Below are 24,634 nucleotides of genomic sequence, written 5' to 3'. Positions count from 1 at the left end.
CTACAGCTGCGTTCTGAGTGGGACCTGTTGTTATCCTGGGTCTGTGAGTGTTTAGGCATGAACCGGAGTAGCTTAGAATGACAGGCAGGGGAGAGCAGATTTGAGCTGTAGCTCTGAGTTACTGTTCTGTGCAGAATTCACTGGAGATGAAGAATACTCCGGGTTCCATTCTGTCCATCCTGGTCATGCACACTTAGGGCAGCTGGAGACGTCCTTCAGTAGCAAACCCGGGATGGAATTTAGGTCTCGTGCCAGAGGTCTGGCTTGCGTTGCACTCACTATAACATTTTTTGAGGCATTTTCAGATTGTGCAGTCATCCTCCAAGACCACCGTACTGCTCCAGCCACAGGCTGCCAAGCCTTACCGCCAACACACGGGTTCTTTGTTGTTCCTACCTCCCTCCTCTGTCACCTCCTCCCAATCCATTATGGACACTTTCCTTCTTATCTGTAAGGACTGGGCCACACCTCCCTGAACTTCTTCATTAAACTTGGACCTGACATGAGCTGACACCCCTTCCAGATGACTAAAGATCTACAGAGGGGCTCGGTGTCCTCAGTGCTGGTATCTAGCTCATCTCCTTAAGCTGGCCCTGGGGCACCCACCCCGACAAGATCAGGAGTCACGAAGGCGTGCCGGTACCCTGAGATGGCCCTGCACCTGTTCATCTTTCTCCAGTTGCTGGCGTTCCCTTCTGCTGTCCTCTGTCCTAAAGCTCTTCTTCTGCATCTAGGTATCTTGAGTTCCCTTGAAAACTAAAAGCAGAAGCATTTCATACAGCTGAGCACAGCACACAAGATAAGACCGGGAGATTTCTCAGGTGGTTTCCAGTTCACGTGCCCAGGATCATTTTATCCTAGACTTGTTCCTGATACCACATTCTCATTCGGTGGCAGGATAGGATTATCTTGTGCTCCCTTCCTTTCTTCCTCTCATGGTTTCTTTTCCTAGGGTGGCCACCAGGCTACAGCTTAATTCAGAGGAAGGAGAAGAGCTTTCGGAATCAGACCTGATTTCAAATCCCAGTTCTGCTGTTTATTAGTTCCGTGATTTTGCTGAAATCATTTTAGATTGCTGAGGTTCTGTTTCCCCACTGGTAAGATGGGGACAGTATGCCCTATGTTGTACCCTTGTGATCAGGATCCAAGATCATTTAAATGCATCAACATAGTTTCTTCCTCAAACAAATGTTAGCTCCTTTTCCTCCCCAGTCTTATTTAGAGCTACTTAAATATAGCTTTGATCCCCATCAAGTTCTGCTAGAACCTTGTGCCTGTGTGTCTAGAAGCATTAGGCACTCATTCACCCAGCCATCCATTCCTTCCTGCAGATGTCTATGGGGCGTGTACTGCATGGCAAGTGCCATTCTTGGTGTTAGGGATGCGGCACAGAGCAAAACAAAGTTCCTATTCTAATGGGGCTTGCCTTCTGGTGGGATTGCGGGATCGCCAACATCTGTACGTTATATCAGGCAGTGTTAAGTGTTACGGAAAAAAATAATAAAGCAGGAAAACATACATAAGTAAAGCCAAGCCAGAGAGCTGGGAAGTGGAGAAAGCAGCAACGGGATCTCAGGAAAGGCCTCCCTGCTTAGGCGTTATTGGAGTAGGACCTAAACAAAGTGAGGGGGTGGGGCTCGAAGGAACAAAGACCTGAGTGGGGATGTGTTTGGGCTTTAAGGGACTGCGAGCAGCCAGGAGGATTGGAGCAGAAGGAGCGAGGGGCCCGGGGAAGGAGGCGAGGGTAGAGAGAAGCAGGCCGATCACGTATGACCCCATACGCCGCTGTAAGGACTTGGGTTTTTACGCTCTAGCTGGCCTTTCCAGAGATTCTTCTCCCTTTCCTCCGTCTTCCCCAGAACATCGTGAAGGCCCCATCCCTAAGCACCCCGAAGTAGAAAAAGGGATGGATGCTCTTGCCCACTAGAGTCCGAGCCCCCCGTTCAAAACCCGCGTTGGGTATTAGGTACCAAGGCTCTGGAGATGAATGGATGAGATGTGGCCCTGCCCTAGCAGCCCGTGGCCCAGTGCGAGTTCAGGCCACTTAAGAAAGTTGCATTGATCAGTTAGGTCAAAGTAAGAAGTTGTTGTTCTCAGTGGGTCCGTGTGCGACCAGTTTGCTAGAGTGGTCATTCTCCACTGGACCCTCCCACAGGTCACTTCGACCCGTTTTCTTGGAATGTGCTTGCACAGCGTATTTCTAAGTCTTGGCCTTCACATAGCGAGGGGATCGAGTCATTCAGCAAACATCTGAGTGCCTATTCTGTGTCAGTGCCAGTGTAGACAGTGGCTACAGATGATGACTAGATTCGCTCCCTGCCCTCGAGGGGTGGATGGTTTTCCCGGGAGCCCTGCTAGTGACCCGACGACACACACTGATCTGTGTTGTAGTAAGAGTGTGTGTGGGGGGGAGTCCAAGGAGAGGCTCCTGACCCAGACGGAGGGGGCAGAATGGGGCAAGTGCTGGGCTACGTTGTCTCCACTCAGTCTGCAAGGTGAGGAGCAGTCAGGCAGGTGAATAGCAGGGAGGGTGGGCAACGTCAGGGAAGTTTCCAGGCAGAGGAAAGGGATAAGCCAGGGCTGCCCATCAGAGGCACTGTGCCGGTTAGTTGTGGCCGTGGAGTGTGGGGTGAGGCGGGTCTGAGGGGCCCAGTCAGAGCGGGGAGGACGGACGGCTCACCAGGGGCCTCACATGCCCACCAAGGGTGTCAAGTCCACGTGAGGACAGCTCAGAGATGTGAGGAGTCTTTTTAAAGCAAAGATGAATAGACTGATGAGACTGGAGTTCTATGAAGCAAAGGGTCTAATTTTATTGACCCTAAATTTATTCTGATTTATCAACAGTGGTTGGTTTTTAAAGTGCTTATTTTATACCTACTTTTTGTAGAATTGTAAGATCAGAGTTTCCTCAGGTGTAAAGTAGGTTCATATAAATGGACAGAATGAGATAGTCGTCTGGTGCAGAGGAATGCGTGGCCCTTTCTGTCGTCCGGCGCCCTAGCAAATGGTAAATGTTGACGTGTTCGTGCGTGGCCTGGGGGCACAAATTGCTGGAATGTGCCTTAGAACATAAGCCTTATTTCTCATAGAGAGAGTGGCTGGCGAAGGCCTGTGCTGTTCTAGTAGGAGTGATGGAATTCAGGTCTTGATGCATTTTCTTCTAGTCAGAAAGCAAATGGGTAAGATCCATCTCTTAACCCTCTCCTAGTTGAAGGGGACAATAAGAATGTTCTCTTTAGAAAGTACACATTCACTGGGCAGGCAATACCCGAGTCCCTACCATGGGCCAGACACTGTGTGAGGCCTGGAAACCATCAAGACAGATCAAGCGTGCTCACCCCTCCAAGGAGGTCAGGTTTGTGGCAATGACAGGGGAGCCAGCAGTCACGGACACAGAGAGTGGACAGGAGCCTTTGCAAGAACAAAGTGCAGAAAGGGAGGGGTGCCAGGGTGGCTCAGTCGGTTAAGCCTGTCTGACTCTTTTTTTTTTTTTTGAAGATTTTATTTATTTATGTGACAGAGAGACAGCCAGTGAGAGAGGGAACACAGCAGGGGAGTGAGAGAGGAAGAAGCAGGCTCCCAGCGGAGGAGCCTGATGTGGGACTCAGTCCTGGAACACCGGGATCACTCCCTGAGCCGAAGGCAGAGGCTTAACGACTGCGCCACCCAGGCGCCCCTTAAGCCTGTCTGACTCTTGATTTCAGTTCAGGTCCTGATCTCGAGGTCATGGGATCGAGTCCTGTATCGGTCTCTGCAGTCAGCAGGGAGTCTGTTTGAGATTGTCTCTCTCCCTCTGCCCTTCCCCTGTTAAAATAAATAAATAAATTTGTTTTTTTAAGTGCAGAAAGGGAGCATGTTCTCTGCCCAGGGAAGTCCAGGAAGGCTTCCTGGAGGGGGCCAAATGAGCTGGGCATTAAAGCTTGAGTAGGAGTTGGGAGCTGAGCGAGAGACATCCCTAGTACAGAATGCCACTCTATAAATACGGGCCAACACTAAACGTCCGTGCTGCTGGTGGTGATGGAGAGGAAATAGCCGCACATATATGCACATATATGCCTCAGCTCTGCTTTTCAGAGCCCAGTAGTAGACGCCTCCTCAGCCACCCACCTTGTTCCCAGCAGGGCCTAAAAATAGGCAGATTGACTAATTTCAGTTGCTCTCTCCTCTGACCCCACGGAGGTGTCGGTGAGAGGACTAGGATGAGAGGGACCACAGAAATAAGTGGAAAGAGGAGGAGGAGGAATCCATCCCCGTCATCCAGAAACACTGATGTAATGGCATAGCTTGCACTGGGGCTCTCTGGTAGCAAAATTCAACTTTCCAGAAAACTAGGTCGGCTGCTTCCCAGTGAAAACTGTAAGAGAGGTTTAGAACTGTGTCTGTCCCTCTACCTTCCTCTTAGAGACCGAGGGGGGCGGCGGGAGGGAATATATATATGTGTGTGTGTGTAATACCCAGACACACGTGTATATGTGTACCTTCTGTGTGTGTATATAGAGGTATGTGTGTACACACACACACACACACACACACACACACACACATACACGCATGTTATTTAGAATCCGTGCCAGTCTAACAGAGCCCGGTGCCGAAGCCCTCCAACCACACATGCCTGCTGGACAATGAATGGATAGGTTAGAAGTGGCCCTGCCGTCCTCCGCTGGGAGCCTGCTTCTTCCCCTCCCACTCCCCTGCTGTGTTCTCTCTCTCACTGGAAAATCTTTAGAAAAAAAAAAAGAAAAAAAAAAAGATGTGGCCTCGCCGACCTGCACGCTTCCCTGGGTGAGCTGTGGGCTGCATGCTTCCCGGCACTGGGGGTTCACAAGCGCCCCAGGATGCCAGTTACAGAAGAGGACACTGAGACTCAGAGCCCCGGAGCGGCTTGTCCAAGTCCCGCAGCTACCAATGGTCAGGAGTCAGGCTCTCTCGTGATCGTCCCCTCATCTGCTCTGCATGCTACCCCACCCTTCTGATAACCCAGTGAGGAGCCACAGAGAATCATCCTTGGACGTGGCCCTCACCTAGAGCTCTGAAATGCAGCACTGGGCAGAGCAGTGGCATCCCGCCTTGGAGTCCTCTCCAGATCCCTGTGGTGCCAGCAAACACTCTACATCTTGCCCTGTAGGTGTCTGTTTACTTGCTTCCAGGGACGGGGAGCTCACTACTTGATAAAACAACTGGTTCTAGTTGTGGACACTAGGGACCCTTCCCTCCTTACAGAGCCATCTCTGAACCTAAACTTGTCCCATTTCTAGTAGGGTTACTTCCAGTTTTTTTTTAAGTAATCCCTGTGACCCTGAGATCAAGAGTAGCGTACTCTACCGACTGAGCCAGCAAGGCGCCCCCTCATTCCTAGTAGGCTTACAACAGCAAGCAGCCTAAGGAGTGAGTGCTTTGCTCAGTTCGGAGTCTCCGGGACACACAGGCAGCCCCAACACGCACCCTCCCTCTCCATTTCTCCTCTTGAAGAACCAGGAGAATCAGCCAGGGCTTCCTCATCTCTTGCTTTTGGGGGATCTGTGTTCTTCCTGACGGGCTAGGCTGAGTGGAAGACAGAACAGCTGGATTTCTTCTCTTCTCCCTCTAAGGAAAGACCTCACCATAAGCTTTCTCCCACCCTCTTCACCCCACAACCCTGGCTGTCCCAGAGTGAGTAAGCATTTCCTTTGGATGCCTTTAAAAAACAGAAGGTGAAGTTTGAAAAGAAGGAGAAGAGAAAGAAAAGGAAGGATGGAAAGGATGGCTGTGGTGTCAGAGTTAACCCGGATTCGAGCCCAGGCTGTGGCACTGACTGACCATGTGACCTTGGACACCCCTTTCCTCCTCCATCGTCACTACAAGGCAGTCGGGCTTGATGGTCCAGGGCTTTCCATTTCTGAACTTGACCCCAGAGAGAGTCCTTGAATGCTGCTGAATCCACAGGTGGCCCTGCAGGACCCCAGTGTGGGGGTGTAGGGGTGTGGGGTTCACACTGGCATCACCCCACCAGGAAGCACCTCTGGTCCAGTGAGAAACTGGACCCCTCCCCTTTTCATGGCTCGCCGGGCCTCCATCAGCCCTGGGGTTCAGAACAGCTGATGCGGTTGTCAGAGTGAAAGGGCTTGGCCGGCCTCCCCCCCTACCTGATGCTGTGAGCCCTGTGCAGCTGCCTCCCATGCTTGGCCCCTTCGTTCCAGCTTCCAGCTTCCTGCAGCTCTGTGATCCTTCTCTGCGCTGGAAGAGAGGAGAATCAGCTTGGGGTGCTTGGCTTAGCCCTTAGGGCGAGCCTGCCTTTCTCTAGGACTTGGAAGCTGCAGGCCCAGGGGCCCAGGTTGGAGACTTCATCAGACCTGCAAGGCAAAGTTAGGCCCAGGCTGCAAATGGACAGAGGTCTTCTGGGGAGAGATTGTTACTGCGGAAAGCAGGCTCGGAACGGGTGTCCTCCAGAGACCTCGCTTCCCAGCCCGCCACCTGCTCTTCTCCTGACCTTGCCGCTCATGCTGGAAGAAGGGGAACAGGGAAATTTAATGTTCTGTCTTCAGCCATCACCTAGGCTACTTGGAGCCTGGAAACATGATGATGTTTGCAAAGGCACGTGTCCCTAGTTTTAGGGGAGGACATGATAGCATGCATCAGAGTGGACCGTAGGTGAGGTCTGGTTCAGCAGCGGTCATCATGAAACGCGGTATCGCGTTATGGTTCGGAGCGCAGACTGGAGCCACACCACCTGGGTCCGAATCCTCCTGTGCCGCTAGCCGGTGAGCATGGACGGTTACCACATCTCTCATTCCACAGTTTTCTTGTCTGCAAAGTGAGAACGTCGATGGCACCTACCATTTAGGGCGGCTCTGCTCCTTCCATGAGCTGGTCTAGGTGTCTGCTCCGAGGGGCGCCTGGCACATAGTAAGGACCCAATTCATGGTAGCTATTTTATTTTGATCTGAAGCCTGCATGGAATATTTTATTAAAAGTAAGGTTTGGGGATGTGCTGTGGCTTCAGGCATTGAGGAGCTATTTTTTAAGCACCTTCGGAGTGCAGAACTAGTCCTACAACCCGAGCATTTGAGGAGACCGGAGGCAGCAGGAGAGGTCCCTGCACCAGGAGGCTTCTCAGGGCAACAGGGTGGTTCAGAGTGGGGGTGGTGGCCAGGACGGGATGGAGGCAGGAGCCTGGAGGCAGATGGTGCGTTGTGAGAAGGAAGAGGAGTCCCACAAGGATGGTGGAGGGATGGGGGAGCGGCTCTGAACGGGAAGTGGGAGAAGGGCTTGGGAGAGAGGGATTGCTTGAGAGCGCTTATTGGTTTTGGTATGGGCGAGCCTGAGGGCACCCAGTGGGGATCCCCCGACTTTGTCCAGCGCCGTGTCGGGGGAGGGAGAAGGTTCTGGATGTGCCAGTGGAGGCCCCGCCGCACAGGCAGGACGGGGGCAGGCCCGCTGCCCCACACTGAGAACGCACAGGCCCTCTGTGTGCCCAAGAGCCCTGGCCGGGCCTCCTCTCCTTGAAGGGCCCGACAAAGACTCGCTTGTTCTCCCCTGACATGAGACCTCGCCCTCAGGACTTCTCTGTTCTTCTGGGGCAAGATCTCACACAGTGATAATAGCCCGAAAGGGAAGGGAGGGAGCAAGGGAAGACTGGCTCGGGTGTCACCATGCCAACCCACTCCCCAGCTGAAGGCAGGAAGACGGCGCCTGCCACACGTGCCTGTGCACCTTGCAGGTCCTGCCAGGGACAGTGCCGAGCTGCGGGGTGCCCAGTCCCAGCCGAACGGGAGCTGCTGGTATTGGTTCGGAGAGATGCCAGCTGCCTGGTCAGGAATGGACAAAATATGAGAGGGCCAAATTAATTATCGCTGTATACAATGAGTGGATTGTTTTCTGTTTTTTTTTTTTTTCTTAAGTAAGCAAGTGTTGCAGTTAAACACCTGGATTTTCTATTTTAACAAAAAGAAAAGATTTATATGGAGAGTTATAGAGAGAGTTTTGCCTTAGAAATTTCATAAAAACTTACTGTTTGGGGGCTCCTGGGTGGCTCAGTTGTTTAAGCATCTGACTCTTGATTTCAGCTCAGGTTATGATCTCAGGATCGTGGGATCAAACCCTGCATCAGGCTTCACGCTCGACGGGGAATCTGCTTGAGATTCTCTCTCTCTCCCTCTGCCCCTCCCCCGCTTGTGCGCGCTCTCTCTCTCTCTCTCAAATAAATAAATAAATACTTTTTTAAAAATTAAAAAAAAGGCTTACTCTTTAGAGGAATCTGTGAGATCGTCTGATCTAGGTTGTGTCTGATCTTTTTTTTCAGGTAAGTAAACTGCGTCTGGGGAGTAGGAGGCAGTGTGAACAATGGGAAGAGTAAAGCCTTCCCAGCCTTCTGGCCCCGGGTTCCCAGACCAGGATCCTGTGTATAAAGCACTTAGCCCAAGACCTGGTCCACAGCAGGGCTCAGAAGATGCTCTCTCTGATTATTTTTGAACTTCCATGTGTGCCAAGTGGGATCAAAAATAAAACACTCATGAAACAAAACACATGTTAAACCAGTACAGCAGAAACTCCTGATTCCCTTCTTCCTAAAACAACAGCTTACTTTTGAGATACAGGATGAAAAAGGGATTTGACACTGGAACTTCCAATCCTTAATCTAGGGCGGGGCTTCTCAAACCTATGGCCAAGGCCACAGGCTAGTCTGGGAAGGTAAGCTGGTGTCTCCATGGTCTCTCCTCGGGGCTTCCCACACTCCGCGGGGCACCCCAGGACCTGAGGTTATTTCATTTAGCGGGGTTCTCAGCAGGTGCATACCACAGAGCAGCCTCAGACCTCGTATTGGAATAAAAGTTTGCCATCTTCAAGTGGGACTAAGATCCAGCCTAAACACTGCTTAAGCCCTCTGTGAGGCTGTGAGCCCCAGAGCAGATAGAGAGCAGAGCTTTCAAATTTAGTCATCTGTGGCCACAGACGCCAGCCTGGGAAGCCCAGCTGCAGGGTAAAGTTGAAATCAGGATAGTACATGGTTGAGTCATCAAGAGCAGGGCTGGCCTTTAACATAAATTTGGAGATAAACACGGTGAGTTTGTTTGTTTGGTTTAATTGTGGTCTCGGTGGATCAATCCAAACAGGGAAGTCCCGCGGTGACTTCGCTGGGTTCTCTGTGCGTTCTGGATGTGTCCTGCAGGAACGTCCTCTCTCCGTGAGAGCGACGTTGTACGTCTGTGTAGAAACAGCCTGGCTATAAGCACAGGGCTGGGGCTGCAGTCATTAATGGAGGATCTCCCACTATCCTAATTTACACTTCCAGAGTATTTTCCAGCTGTGCCAGAGTAAACTAGAGAAACTCATTTTGATACTTGGGATAGAATTTCAGCCTCCCCACCCCCCACTTTTTCTTTCTCTTCCACTCCAACTGGAGTCAAGGTGATTCAGGCACAAGCCATGTTTCCTTTGGTGGAAAATATGACTTAAGAAATTAGCGAGAGCAGCTGCGGAGGATGATGACTGACCCAAATGGTTGAATCTATTGATTTTCCCCCCAATTGCCATGGCTCCACGGCTGGCAGCCTGGTTAAGACCAGTGCTTTTGAAATGACCTTGAACAGGAATTCAGTGAGTTATGGTGTTAAGCATTTGGGTACTATAGCTGTGAATCTGAACACTTTTTACTACGAAGAGGAATAACGTTTAGAAAATATCCAGGACTTTGAAATCGATCCCTCTGCTTTGTCCTTCTTAAAACTTCTGCATTTGTACTAAGGCCCTACCCTGACCTGGTCTGGCAATTTTAACGTGGGGCGATAATGCCTCTTAGTGGACAGCCTATTTAACTGCAAGCTCTTGTATTCACCCAAGAAAAACTGGGTTTTGGCAGAAGACATCACTTTCACAGTTCTTAAAACTACACAAGGTGACTGCTTTTGAAGGTCATCGTGAGAATCACATGAGAGAATTTTGGGCAGTGCTTAAAACAGCACGGAGCGCAGGACTGCCAGTGGCCGCGACCTTGGTTATCTGACAATGCATGAGGATTTGGGGAAGCAGGGCATGACTGGAGTCGTCTTTGGAGTCCTCAGGATTTTAGCTTCAGGGCCCTCAGTGCTGCTGTGATGCGTGGTAGGAAAGGTGGCCGAAGCCTCACGTCCTCACCTGAGACAGGACTCGTCCAGCTGGTTCACCTGCCTGGAGGCGGGAGGCAGCAGGCCCCACTTCTGAAAGCCCACCCCCCTTACACATTCTCACTGTGCAGGAATTTGGATTTAAAGAGGCGTCCACGCGGGCGCCTGGGTGGCTCAGTTGGTTGGTGTCTGACTGTTGATTTCGGCTCAAGTCATGATCAGGGTCCTGAGATCCAGCCCCAGGTCTAGCCCCACACTCAGCGGGGAGTCTGCTTACAATCCTCTCTCTCCCTCCCTCTCTGCCCCTCCCCCAGCACTCTCTTTCAAATTAATAAATAAAATGTTTAAAAAGCAAACAAAGAGGCATCCACAAATGGGAATCCACAGCCCTGAGACATGTTATTTTGTCATTCCTGTCCCTGACCTTGGGCTTCTCCCAGCTTGGCCTCCGCAGCTGATTGGCGGGGCCAAAGGCGGGGCCAGTCACAGGCTTCTCTTTGTGAGACCCAGTACCGGCCATCTCCTCCAAGTGGGTGAGGCAGCTGTTCTCAAAGCCTGCCGCCTGTCTTCAGTTCACTTGTACATCCCTGAGGGTGTACCTTCCCTTTCAGATGCCTCAAATTTTCTTTCTTTCAATTTTCAAGCATAGCATGAGATCCCTATCTGCTTCTTCATATGCCAGAAACTAGTTATATCTTTATTAAACTAGGTGAAAGCGGGAAAAACATTTCCTCCCTCCCTCCCTCCTTCCTTCCTTTCCATCTCCCTTCCCTCCTTCCTTTATCCCTCCCTCTCACTCTTTCTCCCTCTCTTGCCTGCCCATCTTCCTTTCCTCTTTCTCTTTCTAAGTAAATGGCTGGGACTCAGGAGATCTTGGATACGGATTTTGGCATTCATGCTGTCATTTCTCCACTTGTTTTTTTTTTTTTTTCATTTATTAGCAAACACGTATTCCCTGAGTGGCCGGCTGTGGATTCAAGCCTAAGTCCTAGATCCTGTCCTGGAGGTTTTCACCTTCTAGGAAGAGAGGCAGACAGGTAAGCAGGAGTGACTGGAATGTGGAAGGGTGGTGTGTGAGTGCTCCAGGGGCTCTGGCGAGAGGCAGAGAGCAGAGCCCCCACCCTGGGACTGGGACAGGCATCGGGGCAGGCCCCAGGCCAGTGGAGGATGGAAGTCTACCTGGCAGAGAACTACCTTGAGAGGAGGTGTAAACACACATAGGAGAACCAGTCCCACCACTTCATCATAACCAGAAGATTGGGATCTGCCCAGAGATCACAAAGCTGGGGGTGTGACAGCTGTCACTCCCAAGACCCCTCATGTTCACCCTCACCAAGAGTGCATGATCTCAGTGGTGGGGGACCTGGGGTTGTCTTCCATCCAGCTCCTGGGTCTCACCAGTAGCCGGATGTCCGCTGAGAGCTTCTCCGTCCCGACTCCGCAGCCTCCTTCTGCATGAGATCTTTCCAGTTTATTCCAGACCAGATGAGTTGTTTCTTCTCTTGCACGGCTTTTCCAGAACACTTCGTCTTCACCCAAACCTCCCTAGAACCTTCCTACAGTGGGCTTTGAATATGGCTTCTTGCCCTCAGTGTATTGTGCTCTCAGACCACTGCAGGGACCGAGTCTTACTGAGCATGGGTCTCTAATATGAGCAAATGTTCATGTACTTATTCTTTAGATTCACCAACTTTCTATATTCTATTAAGGACTCTGCTAGGTATTGAGGATATTAGGGTCATCACAAGGAAGAGGTCGTTTGAACCTGGGAGCAAGTGCCGGGGTGAGGAGAAGTGTTGGAATTCATTGGTGGTGGGGGATCAGCTAAATTATATTGAATACAAATTGATAGATAGCCTGGTAGAGCCAGTAGAGTTTTGCCAACTAAACAAAATCTTTGGTTAGGGTGGTACTTTCTAGAAATTTTGAAAAAGCCTTATTACTTATTCCAACGAAATGCTGCCATTTCCTACATAATGTAACTAGACTTCCAAAGCCTGGGGATCTGTATTAACATCATTGTTTCATCATCTCATGGATTTTTTTTTTTTAATTTGAAATTTGAAAGCCAAAGGACAGAGCTTTGGTGTTTGCAAAGTATCCCCAACCTAGTGCCTTGATGTTACAGTTGTACTATTATTATAATTGCAATGGGAGCTGATTTGGGCTTCTAGGGCTAGGGCATGGCAGGTCCTCAATTGCTTCTAAGATTCCAAAAGAAAAGGGTCTGAATGAGAGAATGTCACATTAGACCTTTGGAGGCACAGGAGAGATGAATCCAGGCCGTCCGAGCATTGCTTCCTAGCTAGAGCTACTTTGGGGCCACTTTGTAGTTTGCACGCCTGTGCGTTTCATGACATTTGCAGCCTCAAACATACACAAGGCTTGAGAACAGTTTCTCTGTAGTCTTACCAACATTCCACCAGAGTTCAGAATTACTACTGTTTATCACAGACTAGCTCTGTAGCCTCCCTGATGTCAGCAGTGGCCAATTCTGATACAGCATGGGACATTTGAAAGTGCTGGGGTTCCATCATCACTGTCCTTGCTAACTGGCAAGGAAACGGCTTGAAATCCAAATGACTTCAAGGAGCAAGACCAGGGCGACTTTTGCAGAAGTGCTGTTCGTGTGGAATGCTATGACTTACATAGGAGGTGTCTCCCCGTTCTAATTAACTCAGCTCATGGCATTAGGTTGCCTGGATGTGTATTTGGAAATTGTCGCACAATTTCACTGTATAAAACCCTCAGACATTGGGATAGGGAGGAGTTCCCAGCTCATTGAACCAGTCCTGGTGGGCAACAGATGATAAAGATGAGACTCAGAGCAAGGAAATGACCTTCTCCAAGGTTCTGCAGCAAATGAGTGGCTAAAATGAGATGAGGACGCAGAGCCCATGATTCTCTGTGCACTTGGTGGCATTACAGAGGCATTACGGTCAATGATATGTCCAGTGTCCTTCAGGCCTTGGGTGACACAATAACCATCTGACCCACCCAAGGCGCCAAGGTGCATTTCTGCTCAGGAATATCCCTGGTCCTACTCTCTGGTTACAAAGTTCCTGCATAATCAGTCTTCAACTGATTCTTCTGACCTTCTCTCCCTCCTCTCCTCTCCCCTCCAATATGCACTTTCTCTTTTACAGTTTCATACTGTCCCTCATTAGGACCATTCTCACTGGCCAGCATTTCCCCATCCCCTGCAGTGACTACTTCTCCCTCATTCTTATGCAAATGACCTTGTCTGACCAAAATAGCAGATGACCTGAGAGCCTCTCCTCCCATGGGATGTGGAGGAAAGAACTTAGGTTTTGTTGACAGAGAAGCTCCACGGGGTCATGGGAGTTTTGTTCATGAATGAATGGCTACATTCATTCCAAATGTACGTACGCGTGGCGTTCCAACTACGTGTCAGGCCCTAGTCTAGGAGTTGAAGGTACATATGTCAATGGTAATAGAGATTTAAAAGAAAAATAGATAGTGACTGGGGGTGGGGTGAGGTGAGGTGGGGAGAAATCCTATTTTGGACTGGGTGGTTAGGTTGGGCTCCACTGAAAAATAAACCCTGAACAGAGGCCTAAAGAAAAAACATGCAGATATATTGGGGGAAAGCATTCTAGGTAGAAGGACTAGCAAGTGCAAAGGTCCTGTGGCAGAAAGATATGTGGTAAGTTCAAAAAAGAAAAGGTGAGGAGGCAGAGGTGGCTGAAGCAGAGTGAAGGAGGGGAAGTTGCAGGGGATGAACCACTTGGGGTACCATCACATAGGGCCTTGTTGACTGTGATAGGGATCTTGTACCTTACTCTAAGTAAAACAGGACACCACTAAAAGGATTTAAGCAGAGGAGTGACATGATGCAACTTTTAAAACATCATTACAGCTGCCACATAGGCAGTTAACCAAGTGATTGGGAGTGGGCAAGACCAGAGCTGGGAGATCTGTTTAAGGGGCGACTATGATACTCTGGGCAGGAGGTGATGGCTTGTGGCTTGAACTAGGGCATTGGCGATGAAGGGTGTGAGAAGCAATTGGATTCAAGATACATCTTTAAAGTATAGCAGGTAAGATTTGTTAGCTTGGTTATGGGGTGAGAGAAAGAGAGAAGTCTAAGATAACACCAGCTTTTTCGGACTGAGCATCTGGAAACATGGAATTGCCATTGGCTGAGTTGGGGAAGACTGGAGCAGGGCAGTTTTAGTGTTGGGTGTGTTACGTTTCAGCTGTTTATTACAGTCAAGGAGTCAATTGGATATATGAGTGGGGAGTTCCAGCGAGGGGATCAAGGCAACAGGTATGAATTTGGAAATCATCAGCATCCATCTCCAAGATGGTAGTGAAAGGCCTCGCAGATACCAATAACTGTGTAGGAAGGAGGAGCTCTTCGTCATGGCCAGGGGGACAGAACTAAGACCAGTGGTTGGAACAATAAAAATAACAAGAGTAATAGTTATGGCAACGACCTTTTATGCATCTGGCTGCGTACCTGTGTTGTCTCATTATTTCCAAAATCCACCCTTGAAGAGGTTGAAATAATCTCTGTTTTACTCATATTGAAACTGACTCAGGGAGGTTAAGTAAATGTTGTTAAATACATTGATTAAGACCACCCAGCTCACGAGCTGGCTGAGCTGGGATTCAACCCAAGTCGGTGCTGCTGTTGCTACGCTGAGCATCAGTCAGGAAGCAGACCCAGCTCAGTTGAAGGAGTTCAAGGGCGTGGTCTTTTGCTCATCCTTCCGACACAGCTTCCGGCCGAGAATTTCTGCCAGCGCACCCCCCCCCCCCTTCAAGTGAAGCATGGCTTGAAGATCGGGCACTTCAGGTGCCGGATGAAATAAAGCCTGAGGGGACACACAGCGCTGCCCAGGCCAACACGGCACATGATGGAAACAAGGGGGGACAATTTGAAGAAAGCATTAGAGATAAGATACAAGACAGAGTCACACTTCCGCTCTAAACGTCGGCTACAGTTTAAAGCAAAGACATTACCAGGAGGCACTTGTTGATTTCTTTTCCTAGCTCCAGGGGTCAGAGGACAACACCCACCCGCCCAGAGGCAGGCGTGCATTGCACACTGGCCATCTGTAAGCGCTCCACTCTGCGGTCACCTATGCGAGGCCGGGCCACAGGCAAATGAGCGCTGTGGGCTCCATGTAGGAGAGTAAGATCGGACTTGCCCAAGGTCTGCAGCTAATAAAGCTAATCCTGGAGAGATCTGAACGAGGCTTTCCAGATCCCCCCAAACCTCCTGCCTTTGCACTGCACTGCTTAAGAAGGGCAAGGAGAGAAGAGGCTGGGGTCTTGAGAGCACCTGGGGTGCCGGATCATCCCAGGATCCCCGGCATGCAGTTCTGGGGATGGCCAGCAGAGGGGACCACGCACCCGGGTTTCTCCAGCCCGCTGCCTGAAGCCATGTTGAATGAGCAAATGTCTGCAGCAGACTGCGAGATCTAAATGTCTCCTTGGCAGGAAATCCTTGAGGAGCACTGCGGGGTTGTGCAAACAGCCTTACAATGTCCGCTTGTGTGTGTGCACTCGGCTTCGCCTGCGTCGCCCACAATGCTCTGTTTTTTTTGGATAATGGGGCTCTGTGGACCCATATGCCTTGTCATGCAAGGGGAGGGACCTGCATTTGTCATAAATGGGCTCTTGTATGATTAATAGCCAGGCGAATGAGCGCGCAGCAGCCGTTCAGCACGCGGCTTCACGTCTTCACCGAGGCGGTGGTCTAAGTCGGCCTTCTTCCCTTGCTCCAAAGCAGCAGTGCAGTATTTATTGCTGAAAGGGAAATGACTTGTTTGCGTTGTGGCTGCAGGTTTTGCTATGCACGACAGGAGGTGCAGAAAACTAGTATTTGCTGTCAGGGGCTGACTGCATGCCAGATACTACACCAGCTACTTAATCTGCGTTATCTTTATTTCCCCAACAGCAACATTGCAAAGCAAGTAGTATAGTCTGCATTTTACAGATGAGGAAAAGTCAGGTTCAGAAGAGTAGAAGGACTTGCCCAAGGTGTCCAGACTGCATGGTATTCCCACCGAAGGATTCTCTTTCCTTTTCAGTGTGGTCCATGGTCCACACACTTGAAGATGCCTTCCTCGTCCTGTCTGGCTGCCCGTACGCTGAAATGGGTGATTTTAAAACAGATGAGGAATTTCCATTCCCGGGCTTCGGTGTGTTTATAGTATGTCCTGGAATTATATGCAAAAAAAAAAATGTGGCTCTGTGGCATTTTTCTGAGAAGGCTGATTTTCATCAGATTCTCAAAGTCATCTGCGATCATAAAACAACAGAGTCAAGCACCCAAAAATATTTCTATTTTGGGAAATGCTTCTATGACCTCTTCCTCTTACCAATGACTATTTTCTGTAGAGTGTATTCATAGCTGACATCCCACTGTTGTTGCTATGCCGTGACTGTCCCCTCACACTTCCGATCTGTGGCAGCAGACAAGTGAAGAGGGCTGTGTGCTGTGCTGGACCCGTGTTTGGTGCTCGGTGGGGAGGAGGAGGGAGGATGAAGTGAAGTGGATCAGATTTTGAAAATGAAGAAGACATAGCCTTTGAAAGAATTCACAGCAAGGAGGGTTGTTTATTCAGCCTGGGAGTCAGGTAGGAGGTTTCTGGGAGGAAATGCTATTTGATTTGGGTCTTGAAAGATAGACAGAACATCTGCAGGCAGAGGAGAGGGGAAGGGCATTCCAGGCAAAGGGAACAACATAAGCAAAGGGGGGGGGGCAAGAAGGAGGCCAGAGCTGTTGGCACTGTCCATATTCTGGTGTGACCAAAGTACATAGCCTTCAAAGGAGCTGAAACTTGAAAGGGAGGCCTGGGTCAGATTTTATGGCCCTGACTACCATGTTAAAAAAAAAAAAATTGTACTAATCTTAATATAACAGCCAGCTTGGAAAACATTTATGCTAACATACGCCTGCCTTCTGTCCAGCTAACCCCACGTCCCACTTCGCCATGGAGTTGCCTAGGGAAGCAGCTCCTTGCACAAGAGCCACGGCTCCCAGTGCTCAGCAAACCCACCCCACCCTCCTCTCCCGTCCCAGCCCAGGTTGATGGTCCCCATCACTTGCTTGGGGTTCAAGCCAGGGATTTTGTTTGAAAACATTCGTTTGGTCTGCCGTGACCAATACTTTGAAATCAAGCTGATGGCTGCCTTCAGAAACAGGAAACAAAAGCAGAACCACTCCTGCCTCTGAGATTTCAAGGGAGGTTTTCAGGCCCTTCATGCTTGAGATGTAATGGAGCATACCAACCTCCCCTGGCTTCAAATTCTTCAAGTTTTTAGAATGTGAAATGGCTTTTGTTGGTCTTTTTGGTACTTATATAATTTTTGACATCCCGCACCCCTCATAATAAATTTGACCTGGGAAGTAATACTCTTAACACTTTGACACGTCAATTCCAAGTCTCCTTTGTTATACAGGTGGACCCCAGTTTAAGAAAACTCAGCATCTGAGAATCTAGCCTTACAAATCAAGTCAACCCACAGCACTGGGGGGGGGGGCGGGTGGTGGTGGTGAGATTCTCCAGGGGGCTTTCACTTCCCAGAAGGATTTCTTCTGATCATACCTCCCTGCGCATCAACCTGCAAGGTCATATTTTACCACCTGACGGTGAACTCTGGAGGCAAAGAAACTTCAAGCACAGATGTGGGAGGCAGCTGCCCATGGAATGAAAACCAGGCAGAGACGAGGGGATATCCTTTTGTCATTGTTGTTAATGTTATATTGTAAGATAACAGAAATGGAAGAGATTTAATCCACCAGCATTCATTTTGCACGTGGCATTTCCGGTGACATACTCGGAGACTAGTACATGAGCTGAGGTGCTTAGAGTATCTGGTGTCGCATTAGTGGGGGTGAGAGGGGTTGGGGATAGTGACTGGAGGCGATAAGGAGGTATTGCTGCAAAGAGAAGGCATGGAGAGGGGTGGATCTCGGGGAGATGGGAAAGTTAAGTGGATCGTTTGGACAGAGAATGGATCTGTGGAGTGTCCTAGGTGCAGAAATCTCAAATGACACTCGGGTTTCCGGCTCATACAATTAGTTGAATGACGATGCCTTTCATTGAATAAGGTGGGGGGGATATTTGCGGAGGATATTAAAATCCTCCCCCAAATCGCTGTGCTTTCGGGAAATTCACGTAGATTTGCGGGCCTGGAGTGGAGGACGAAGGTCCAGTTTGGGGCTAGGGGTTGAGAAGTCCTCAGCATATGGGCAAGAACTGGGAGTCCAGAGGGTCTCACTTGGGAGGGTGGGAAAGGTGTGAAGAGAGACAACTGAAGACCGATATTTAAAGGTTAGACAGAGGAAGTGGAAACTTGAGAAGGAGCACTCAGGGGGAGGAGGGAGAGCAGAGATCCTCCAGCATGTCAGGGGGGGCGGGTTTGGCCCAGAGGGCATGCGCCAGGACTCCTTGTCAGCTCCTCCCTCAGAGGAAGGGGCGCCGGGGGCTTCTAGAGCTGCTTACCTGAGCAGGAATTCAGGAAAAAGAAGATTTATAATCAAAGAGAATGGACAGTGTTTAATCTAAATCACTGATGGTCTGGACAGCCCAAATTTTAAGTAACTTCTTGGTGTTTCCTTTCGGGTTTTTAGACTGAGCTGAGGCCATCCCAGAGAAGTCAAATATATAACTACCCAAGGAAAGGCATTTCTGGGACTAGGGCTTAGGTCCCCAGGCTGCTGGCTCTGCAAGGGGTCACTTTCCCTTTGAAATTAGGCAGAACTGGCCTGGGTGGGCTGAGACTGTCAGCCCTCCTTCAGGGTAAGGGGCAGGCTGATCAACCCGTTTGCTCATAACCGTGTTCTTGATTTCACAAGTGAAAAGGGAACAAATTCACTAATGACTTCCCAGCGGTGGGCTGGTGCAGAGCAAAGTCCCCGTTTGACTGTTTCCATATTCACGAACATTTGAAATTGGGGGGCGTGTTGACTTTCATTCCCTAAAAAAGAATCGGGTTTTGCCCTCGTTTCTTGGAGGCTTTTTGCTGCTTTAATATTGATGTTTATGGGGAAATTAGCTATGATGAGGTAATAGTCTATTTTAGAAAACGGAACTCAGATATTGAAAGGGCTATTTCAAACCTGCACTTAATCGTGCCGTTCCGTAATGGTCTCTTGGTGTTTTTTTGTTTTTTTTTTTGTTTTTTTTTTTTGGAGAATTCCCACGGATTGCCTTACAACTGGACTCTAGCAATCTGTATTCCACGGGGAACGCCAGGCCCTTTTGAGGGACACCATGGTATTAATGATCGATGAGAATATTCAAGGCATTTTCCCGTTTGAGTGCCATTACTTGTAGTGTTAAAACGTTTTGAAAACACATTTTAGCCATTAACTCATTTTTATTGTCAGATGAAAGTGCTTTGATAGACTCACTCTACTTCAGTTTTCCTCCTTCATCTCAGAATGAAATCATCTCTTGGATTCTTGGCAACCCGTTCGGCAACACCACAGAGAACCTTACGACTTCGTTACAGAAGCGGCGGATGGGGGAGGGCATTCCAGCCCAGCCCCGCTATCTATAATCGCTCACCCGGCTTAGCAAATTCCAGCTCCCGGAATTTATAAGCTGAGCTGCTCCATTCCACTGGTGCATTCTTTCCCCCCAGCAAAACAGGTGCTTATGTCCTTTAGGCAATGTGCCTTTATTTTAGTCGAGAGGTATTTTTTTAAAGTGCCCTATTTTGTATCTGATGTATTATAGGCTGATGGTTAACTGGTTTTATGTATAATTCAAAGCAGTCAAGTTGTGTAAATGTTGTACCAGGGGGTTCTGTGGTTACCGGAGAATGTATCTGGGAGCCCTATGAATCGCAGGCTATCAGGGCTTTACTTTTGCCTCCTGGGACCACTGCCTGGATGCTGCTGATGGTTCATGGGAGGCGAGCCAGAGGGGTTATTTGCTTTGCAGGTCAGGGTAGGGAGTCTACAAACCTCTGGTGTTACCGACGGCGGCTGCCATCCTGGTCCTTGTCATGATTTCTCCAGCTCTGAACCGTGTTGATCCGGTTGAACGGTAGATAGCCCTCCTAAATTCACAGACAGTCCCCAGAAACATTCCTGAAGCCGCAGCTGGCCTGCTTTTCTCAGGGTGCTGTTGTAGTTGGGAGGTCAGACTTAGGATAAGACGATGTAAGGCCGATAGCAGGATCCAGCTGGGGGCACTGGCCTGAGAGCTGAGACCAGGTTCCCCTTGGAGCTCTGCTCCCGAGACCGGGCAAGTAACTGACCACGTTAGCAGTCCCGAGATTTTTGAATTTCATAAACCAGTAAAATTTCAAAATAAACTTTGGGGATTTAGGATGCAACTCTCACCTTTGCTTTGTAAAATAAATAAGAACACGGCTGTGTAGAAATGTTTGAATAGCTTTAGCTTTTTGCAAGGCTGATGACATAGCCTTTATTTTTCTTATTTTGCCTTAGACGAATTGATGCTTTGGAACCACAGGGCAGAGCAGTTAAGGATTACTTACTATTTTTTAGTGTTAACTGTGTGCCAGGCCCTGTGCTAGGTGCTGGGAAGACAATAAGGTATAGAAAGAGCCCTGCCCAATAAGACCTGACCTTGAGAGAGGTGAGGGAGAAAGCGTGTAATCAGGGTCCAGGCTGATAGTCAACACAGCACGCTGGGTGAGCAGAGAGAGGCAGAGCTCACTCGAGGAGGGGATTTTGTTTTACCTGAGGTGGGGTCAAAGAGTAGGGAGGAGGCAGGGGGCTCCTTCTGAAGGCCCTGGTTTCCAAACTCATACTTCAAAGGGAATTCCGGGGAGGCACTTGCCAAAACCAGTGCTTAAAGGTCACGTGGAATTGGATTCCAGACCCTGCTCTGCCACTTGTGGGCTTGAGCAAGTTTCTAAATCTTGAAGATTCTTCCTTTATCTCTAAAATTGAGACAATAACTGTTCCTACCTCCTATGGTTGTTGTAAAAATTTAAATATGCTAATACATGAGAAGCTCTCATCACTATGGCCTGCAAAGCATTAAAAAATGTTAGTTGTCATTGTAATTGGGAGCAGAAGGAGAAGCATGTGCAAGGGCCCTGAGGCAATAAAGAGCAGGGCTCTTTTAGAGAAGCACAGGGTGTGGGGGGAATGTAGGGTCCCTGGATAGGGAAGAAGACAGGGGACAGAGGAGATGAGCAGAGGCCAGAGGCCAGGTTCTTCTGTGCCCAGTGCATGTATCTGGATGCTTTATATCCTGCGGGCACTGGGGAGCAGTGGAAGCCTATTAAGCAGGGAAGTAACGTAATTAGATTTGTGCTTAGAGAGAGGGCGCTGCCAGTCATATGACGATGAATGGCAGGGTAACAAGACTGGAGTCAGGTAGATCAGTTTGGGGGCTATTTGCTGGATGCAGGCAAGTTCTGCTGAGGGTCGGAATTAGGATAATCAAGGTGGGGGCAGAGAGAAGTGTGCACAATGGTATGAACCATCCATGGGCATGTCCTTGCTGGGTCGTCAGTAGCACTTCTGGTGAGACCTTTCTGAACGTGGAGCAGAAACCCTCCAGTGGCAACAATACACTGCACTGTAACTTTTATATCTTAAAGAATGGATTGGATGTTCCATTTCCCTTTTGTATTGGCAGACAGAGCATGAGATTGAGAGGCAGGATATGTCCACTCTGGTCTCTTCTTTGGCCCTAATGTATTTTGGGTCCTTGAGCAAGTGCTTTCTTGTACAAATAGGAGCTATAAAAGAATGATCCTAGTTCGAATATAGAATGTATTGTGATGACATTTGGGACTCTGGATCAGGAAGTCCAGAATCCATCTGGAAGACTTAGGGAAGCACACTTACTGTGCCTGCCCTGTGAGTTCTGGTCTGTACAATGGATCCAATAATACCTTTCCTACATTTGGCACATGCTGGTTGAATGTGGTCAGACAGCTCTTTGACAAAGATGTGACATGATATAAATATACGTCATTGTTATATTCATGATTGATCTGTGGCTTATATGCTGTGTTGCAGAAAAATGTTAGCATCTACCAGAACTTCTTATGCTTCAAAATACTGATTTCTTTTCTTTTCTTCTCTTTTTTTTTTTTAAGATTTTATTTATTTATTTGACAGAGAGAGCAAGAGAGCCACAAGCAGGGGGAGCAGTAGAGGGAGAGAGAGAAGCAGGCTCCTCGCTGAGCAGGGAGCCTTCTGCGGGGCTCGATCCCAGGATCCTGAGATCAGGACCCAAGCCCAAGGCAGATGCTTTAACCGACTGAGCCACCAGGCACCCCCAATTCTTTGAGTTCTTAAAATGTTTTCACCAGGGGCAGGGATGTTAAGAATTGTAGATTCTAGAAGGTATTGGCTCATTCCAAGTGCTAACAAAACCCATCCCTTCCGATAGAGGCACGAGGTATTTGCCATCTTAAATCTTAAGGAAAAATATTAGAAGGTAAAAACTTGCAGGGCTACTGTTTTATCTATTTTTTTCCTCATCCTCTGTTCTTCATTGGTAAAGGTGACCTTGGCTTTGTAATTCTCCTTTCAAATAGTCATAGCTACTAAAGAAATCTTCTGAGTGACCTATTCTCTAAGCAAGAAAATTGGCGTTGAAATTCTGGTGGATGCAGGAAAAGGTCAGCATTCACAATAATGCCTGCACCCTGGCCTGAGTCCTTTGTTATGTGTCACTTATAGTAAACAGATTAGTTTCCCCACAAACTATGACCACATTTTTTAAAAGTAAGCTCAGTTTGGTTTTATTTGGTTTTACACTCTGGGAATACAGCTAATGCTGTTATTCAATTTTTCCTTCCAAACAAAAACAGAGTTCCAAATTAAATATATGTATATATGCCTCTGTGTGTGTGTGTGTGTGTGTGTGTGTGTGTCCTTTAATTTTCTCTTTTCTTTTGGAACTGGAAATGTTAGCAGAGAACTATTTTTTAAGAGTCTGTTTTCTACTGAGCAGGCTTAGAGCGAACTACTGTGGAAGTCGCTTTGCGCCCAGAGCCAAGAAAGTAGTCATCGAAAGTACCACGTGCACATCCCAAATTGTCGCCCCTGGGAGATGAGGGCCTCCCTTGGCAGGGACATGCAGGGCTGTCTCTACAGGCACTGTTAACACTCCTACAGTGACTAGAGAAACGCCCTCCTTCTAGACTACTTGGAAAAAAAAAATGCGAAAGGACCCATTTCAAAATTATATAGCAGTAAAAGAACCTTGAGGAATAAGCCCTCTGCATTTGGAAGACTTGACAAGTGTGACCCAGCTTCTGCCTTTTGCTCTCCTCTCATCCCTGAATCCCGCCCCGCCCTCCCCCCAGGTGGGGGGCTTCTCTTGGCCAGTCCAGACCCTCAGCATGCTTTGCGTGCCCTCAGGGCAGCTCACTTCAATTAAGCCAGCTTTTCTGGAAGACTCCACCTGCTGCAGTTTTCCCATCCCTCCCTATCTATGGCACTGAGCAGGGCTCACGCGAAACAGGCCACTTTGGAAGGGAACAGAAACTGTGGATCCTCTTCCAAGACAAGAGAGCGCATGCGTGTGATAACAGGCGAGCCCGGGTGTGGTTTCCACAGCTCATGGACTCCCAAAGTCCCCAGATAGAGACCACTTAGGGGTCTGGAGCTCCAGGTCTCCTCCTGTGGGGAAAAGAGCATAGACTTCGGGGTCCCAGACTCTCAAAGTCAAACGTGACTCTATCTTTTATTCTCCTGCAGTGCTCAGAACGATGATTTCACCACCTGAACCTTTTTTTCGTCCAATAAACATGAAGATAATGATAGCGAGCTCGAGGGTTGCTGTGAGTTTTGAGTGAACTAAAATGTGGGAAGGCTCAAGCACAGCCCCAGGCACACAGTAGGCACTCAATAAAATGTGGGTGTTCTTGTCCCTCTCGTGTATAGTAATAGAATAATAAGCTATAATCCCTCTGATCGGTTCTTAGTATGTACCAAGTACATACTGTTACCTGGACGTTCAGTCACCATTTCTGAGCACTTCATTTATCAGGAAGGTGCTATATGCTTCCTGGGTGGCTCACATTCTTCAGCCTGTTGCTAGCTCCCGGGACGGGAGGTGTGTCCCCGGACACCTGAGGGGCCTTCTGTCATTGCACACCCCACCCCCGTGTGCCCTGTGTAGCCAGGCTGTTCAACAAGTAATTGACTAACTCCCTCTAGTAATTATTACAGGTGTCTCTTTTATTTTAAAAAACAAAGAGGGGTGGTGAACGTTCCACCAGACTGCTCTCAGATTCCCTTGTCTTGGGATAGGAGTTTGCTTTTTCCTTTTGTTTAGATAGGTCACTGTCATCAAGAGAATCAGTGTTGAGGAAGGTCAACACTGGAAGGAACCAAGTCTCCTGGGGCCAAGTGGGCAGTAATCCTAATCTCTTCTTCTTTAGATTGCGGGCAGATCTATACATTACCCCTTTGTCCTTTGACACTTCATTCCTTTTCAATGGAGATGTTTCATGAGTCGCTTTGGTAGGATTTTCTTCATGAGATATTTATGCTTTCCTTGGACTTTATGCTCTATCTCTGAAATGGGACACAATCATAGACACAATCATTTGGTTAAAATCTG

General features: G+C 48.8%; 1 protein-coding gene across 7 annotated transcripts in view; it reads left to right on the top strand.

Annotated features, from left to right (window-relative positions):
- The window catches only part of CYRIA (CYFIP related Rac1 interactor A), a 107,137-nt gene that overhangs the window by 42,245 nt on the left and 40,258 nt on the right, over positions 1-24,634 (top strand). For 6 of the 7 annotated variants that reach the window (XM_040622893.1, XM_040622892.1, XM_040622898.1 and 3 more), the window contains one exon: positions 11,024-11,119. The exons of the other annotated variant lie outside the window; for it this stretch is intronic. The gene's annotated coding sequence lies outside the window, so the exon portion shown is untranslated. The remainder of the gene's footprint in view (positions 1-11,023; positions 11,120-24,634) is intronic. 7 annotated transcript variants of the gene reach the window in all.

The sequence above is a fragment of the Ursus maritimus genome, unplaced genomic scaffold, assembly GCF_017311325.1.
Source record: "Ursus maritimus isolate PB19 unplaced genomic scaffold, ASM1731132v1 scaffold_6, whole genome shotgun sequence".
Classification (NCBI taxonomy): Eukaryota; Metazoa; Chordata; class Mammalia; order Carnivora; family Ursidae; genus Ursus; species Ursus maritimus.
Note: the sequence above shows the minus strand (reverse complement) of the source record. Positions and strands in the feature narration are given on the sequence as shown.